Below are 6087 nucleotides of genomic sequence, written 5' to 3'. Positions count from 1 at the left end.
TCTGGAGGAAAAGAGGTTTAACCTTTGCATACGGAAAGGATTTTTCACAGTTAGAGCTGTGAAAATGTGGAACTGGAAATGTGGAAATGTGGAGTAGACTCCCCAGGAGCTAGTTCTAGCTAGCTCAGTTATTTGTTTAAAAAAAAAATCTGGATGTAGTCTTTAATGCACAGACTATTACTGGATATTGAGTTCTTATAAGTATATTAAGCATCAGAGATTGTTGATCCAGGGAATATCCGATTGCCTTATGGGATCAGGAAGGAATTTTTTCCCCTGTTGGAGCAAATTGAACTGTGCTTTATAGGGTTTTTTTTGCCTTCCTCTGGATCAACATTGGGTAATTGTGGGCATAGCGTTCTGTTTAAGCTTTTTTTTTTCATATCTCTATAGGTTGAGCTCGATGGACATCTGTCTTTTTTCAACCTGACTAACTATGTAACGATCATCTTCCTGCGCTGGATCTCTGATCCAGCGCAGAATCCTCGGGTACCACGGTGTCTGTCCAACGTGTATGCACACGGCTGCGTGCATTCTCCTCCACTGTGTCTCTCCTCTTCTCCCCGCTGAAGATGTCCACTTTTCTACTGTGCATACGCCCACCCCATCATCCTGCTCGGCCGATTGAGAAGCTCCAGATCTTCAGCAAGCGGAGGTGACAAAAGTAGTTACCGTTTTGTTAACTTTTTAATTGTTTTAAATATGTTTGCATATATCTACTGCTTACTAACAGTAGATATTTGCAAAAATCTGCAAGGGGTTTAATTATACTTTAATTCTTGGTGTACTTTGTGTATTTCTTCTAGGTAAGTGTAATAATCCAATGTGAAATTTGGCCTGGAGCTTCCTGTAATAAAGACCAGTCACTGCTGCTTTCGCTCCTTGTACAGGGTGACTGGTCTGTATCTGCCCCCTCTGGTCCATAAAGCCTTGGTTTGACAAGTTTGGTGTGCAGAAACCTGAATGGCCTGCATGAAGCCCTGACCTGAACTCTACTGAACACCTTTGGGATAATTTGGAACACTGATTGCAGGCCAGTTTTTTTGTCATCCAATATCAATTCCTGACCTTACAAATGCTCTTCCGGCTGAATGGGCACATATTCCCACAGACACACTCCACATTTTTCCAGAAAGCCTTCCTAGAAGAATGGAACTTTTTATGGGTGCAAAGGAGGGACCAACTCCACATTTATTGCTCATGATTTTGGAATAGGATGTCCACTAAGCACTAAGCTAACTTTTGACCATATAGTGTATGTGAAGGCACACCTGGGTGGCTGCATTATATTTCTATAGCCAGATTAGATGCTTTTTGATAATGATCATGACAAGTGCATTTTTAAAAGCAAATATTTCTAGTGCAGCTTTGCTATGGTAGACTTGAAAATAAATGGTGACACCTAGTGGTTTCTGAATCATCAATGCCTTTCCTTACTGAAGACAAACATATCAGGCTCAAATAATTCATACCGATTAGAACACACATTTTTTTTTCTATTGGCACCCCTGCAGTTCTGTCAGATAATGCACCACTTCGTGCAGCAAATTGTTGTAATTACAATTTTTTAGGCATTCTGATGTTTATTTCTTTTGTTTGTATTGGTATGACACAAAATGACAGCTTTTTGGTAAAGCCCATCATTCTACTGTTTTCAGAAAAAGAAATGAGGCCTTTAAAGAAAAAAACACAGTCCCTACAGTCAAACATAGTGGAGGTTCAATGATGTTTTGGGGTTGCTTTGCTGCTTCAGGCACTCGATGTCTTGACAGTGTGCATGGCATTATGACATCTGAAGACTACCAAAGAATTGTGGGGTGCAATGTAGGGCCCAGTGTCAGAAAGCTTGGTCTCCATTGGAGGTCATGAATCTTACAGCAGGACAATGACCCAAAGCATACGTCATAAAGCACCCAGAAATGGTTTCAGACAAAGTGCTGGAGAGTACTGGACTGGCCAGCAATGAGTCCAGATCTGAATGCTATAAAGCACCTGTGGAGAGATCTCAAAAAAGCGGTTGGGAAAAGGAACCCTTCCAATCTGAGAGACCTAAAACAGTTGGCGACAGAAGAGTGATCCAAAATTCCTGTAGAGAGGTGTAAGAAACCCATTGATGGTTACAGGAAGCAATTGATTTTAGTTATTTTTTCCAAGGGCTGTGCTATGAAAAATTAATTGAGGGTGCCAATAATTTTGTCCAGTCCATTTTTGGAGTTTTGCGTGGAATGTGTCAGGTTTGGCTTTTTTCATACCAATACAAACAAAAGAAAAAAACACGAGAATGCCTAAACATTTGTAATTGCAACAATTTCTTCGGGAAATGGTGCATTATGTGTCAGAAATGCAGGGGTGACAATATTTTTGGCCATGTACATATAACATATCAGGCTCAAATAATTCATACCGATTAGAACACACATTTTTTTTTCTATTGGCACCCCTGCAGTTCTGTCAGATAATGCACCACTTCGTGCAGCAAATTGTTGTAATTACAATTTTTTAGGCATTCTGATGTTTATTTCTTTTGTTTGTATTGGTATGACACAAAATGACAGCTTTTTGGTAAAGCCCATCATTCTACTGTTTTCAGAAAAAGAAATGAGGCCTTTAAAGAAAAAAACACAGTCCCTACAGTCAAACATAGTGGAGGTTCAATGATGTTTTGGGGTTGCTTTGCTGCTTCAGGCACTCGATGTCTTGACAGTGTGCATGGCATTATGACATCTGAAGACTACCAAAGAATTGTGGGGTGCAATGTAGGGCCCAGTGTCAGAAAGCTTGGTCTCCATTGGAGGTCATGAATCTTACAGCAGGACAATGACCCAAAGCATACGTCATAAAGCACCCAGAAATGGTTTCAGACAAAGTGCTGGAGAGTACTGGACTGGCCAGCAATGAGTCCAGATCTGAATGCTATAAAGCACCTGTGGAGAGATCTCAAAAAAGCGGTTGGGAAAAGGAACCCTTCCAATCTGAGAGACCTAAAACAGTTGGCGACAGAAGAGTGATCCAAAATTCCTGTAGAGAGGTGTAAGAAACCCATTGATGGTTACAGGAAGCAATTGATTTTAGTTATTTTTTCCAAGGGCTGTGCTATGAAAAATTAATTGAGGGTGCCAATAATTTTGTCCAGTCCATTTTTGGAGTTTTGCGTGGAATGTGTCAGGTTTGGCTTTTTTCATACCAATACAAACAAAAGAAAAAAACACGAGAATGCCTAAACATTTGTAATTGCAACAATTTCTTCGGTATGTGTATATATATATATATATATATATACATTATATTGTATGTATTATGTGATCGTAATCTTAATTTTTACTTTTTTACTTACATACAAGTACGAGAAATATATTTCTTAGGCATTGAACCGCTAGCATATGCAAAAATACTAAAAAAGGGGCAGTAAAAACATAGAATGAAAAAGCACAAAAACTGCATTTATTTAAAAGTGTAACTGAAGGCAAAACTTTTTTTTTTAGATCTGGATAGAGTAGTAAGGAGTTGAAACCACTGTCAGGTTTTTTCAATGCTGTCTGTGTACTCGTTAGCCATACCTCCCAACTGTCCCTCATTTAAGCTCCATTCACACATGAGTGAATTTCTGCACTTATGAAACGCGCTAAACATAAAAAACAATGCATTCCAACTATTTTTCAGACTAGTGCAGCGTCCCGCAAAATAGTCTAAATGCGATTTTAGGGGTGGATTCCGCGCATTTGTGGCTTTAGTAATGGCCGAAAACGCTCAAACATCCGTGCATATTTAAAAAAAAATTGTGCATTTTTGTGCCGTACAATTTTCAGCACGGAAAACGCAAACTCCATATGTGAATGAATGCTAAGAGACAAATCCCTCTTCCCTCTTTCCTCCTTAGTTGTTGCTCTTTTTGGTCTGATGTACAGATATATATGAAAAGTTTCCTTCATGTTATCTCTTAACTATTCTCTTTGGGAGGTATACGTTAGGGAGATTCAGTCTCTGTAATTTTCCTGCTCACCAATGTCACCGGGAAAGAAAACCAACATTTTCAGTTGGAACCAAAACAGGAATAGTGTGGAAAATCATCCAATGGGGACACTTGTTCCCCTGACAATTTCATAAATATTGTTGAGTCTAAAGAACTGGAAGTGAAGGGAAACTCCTCTAATAAGACTGAGATGACGGAGAAAAAAAACCTCGACAGCAGTTTTAACCCTCCTCTACTCTATTTGAAATGGAAAAAAAAATTGTTTTGGTTTTACATATATTTTAAACTACATATTGTATTTAGTCTGTGTGATAAGGTTTGCCTGGCAAGACCTGCAGTGAGCAAAACACAGAGGTGTGCCAAATACAATTTTTTCTAAATGGTCAACTTTATAGCAATGTTTAGGTGCAAAATTTGAAATAGCCAAGGGTTGGATTTTGGTTATTAGTAAGGATGCACCGATACCAATACTAATATCGGTATCAGTGCCAATACCTCATATTTGCATATCAAATGCTCCTGATGCCTATCCTGATACCGGAACTTCTGGTATCAGGAAGCCGGGCGTCATAACATGCTGCCCGACTTCTTGATTGGCCAGGAAGCCGGCTCCATGTTTCCTCTTCACCTAGTGACGAGGGAGCATAGAGCCAGCGACCCAGCCAATCAGGAAGCCGGGGGGGGGGGCGTGTAAGGGCCCCCTGCCCAGCTTCCTGATTGGTTGGGAAGCTGGACAATCAGGAAGCGAGCCGGTGAGTAATTATTCACCTCCCCGGCTTCCTGACTGGCCAGAGAGCCGGCTCCATGTTTCCTCATCTTAATGGGACTTCCGGTATCGGTATTCGGTATCAACGAGTACGGAAAAGAAAAATATCGGTACTTGTGCTTGATACCGAAAAAATGGTATTGGTGCATCCCTAATTATCATAGTCAATTACACTATTCTCCACTGAATTTTTAAGGATTGTCTGTGACTGAATGTATATAACTGCAGCACTGTGCAATCATATGCCAGCAATGGATCCTCTTTGTGCACTTTAGCTTTGCGTTCAACAATATTATTCAATAAATTTATTTTTCATATTTTTTAGTCAGATAGGAAGCAGCAGGTGAGGTTGGGGAAAATAAATCTAGTATCCAGACAATTTGTACTAGTATTAGTATTAGTACTTCCTCCCCCTCGGGATGCATGCTCTCCCTAATACTTTTTTCTGCTTGCACTAATGACTGCACCTCAGGTAATCTGTCTGTCAAAGTATTAAAATATGTGGATCACACAACTGTCATTGGGCTGCGATGAGACAGCATGTACGCATAAAGTAGATCATCTGGCCCTGGGGTGCGGTCATAATAATTTGGTGCCTAACATGCTCAAAAATATGGATAAGATTGTGGATTTTGGGAGAAGCCCTGTTACATTGCCCCTCCCACCATATTTATTTAACCAGTTGCCGTCCGCCCGTAGTAGAAAAACGGACGGACGGCACTGTCGCATTCGCGGGTTGCCGTCGCCAGACGGCATTTTTTTTCTGCTCGCGCGCGCCCCCTAGCGGGCACGCACGGGCAGAAAAGACCCGTCCAATGCGAACACCCGGTACCGGGTGTTTCACATATAGGCGATCAGCGGGTCCATAGCCCGCCGATCGCCTATATGTGCTCGTTTGCGTCCGCTAACGAATGATGTGTATTACATCACTTCCGCATTCACCTGTCAGTCATCTGGTTGCTATTGCCAGAGAGAAGAAGCTGATAAAGCAGATCTCTGCTTCATCAGCTTCTTTTGGGGTCCACAGGTGATATTAGGGGTCCTAGAGACCCCTAATATCTCCATAAAGAGGACCTGTCAGTGTGCCTTTGCTATTATATAGGGGGATTGTTATCCCCCTATATAATAGCAATAACGATGAGTGCAAAAAAATTAATACAAATAAAAATAAATAAAAGTCACATATAAAAAAATAAAATAAAAGTCAGATATAAAAAAAATGGGAAAAAAACCCCCAAAATGTCTAACTCCCCCACCCCCACGTTTACGCGCCTATAAACGTAAATACGCGTCCAGTGCCCTAGCGCGCAAAAATTACAATTGCGCTACACATGTTACATATCGCCGCGAA

This window comes from Nanorana parkeri, unplaced genomic scaffold (genome assembly GCF_000935625.1).
Source record: "Nanorana parkeri isolate BGI_ZX_2015 unplaced genomic scaffold, ASM93562v1 scaffold222, whole genome shotgun sequence".
Lineage (NCBI taxonomy): Eukaryota > Metazoa > Chordata > Amphibia > Anura > Dicroglossidae > Nanorana > Nanorana parkeri.
This window is presented reverse-complemented; position numbering follows the sequence as displayed.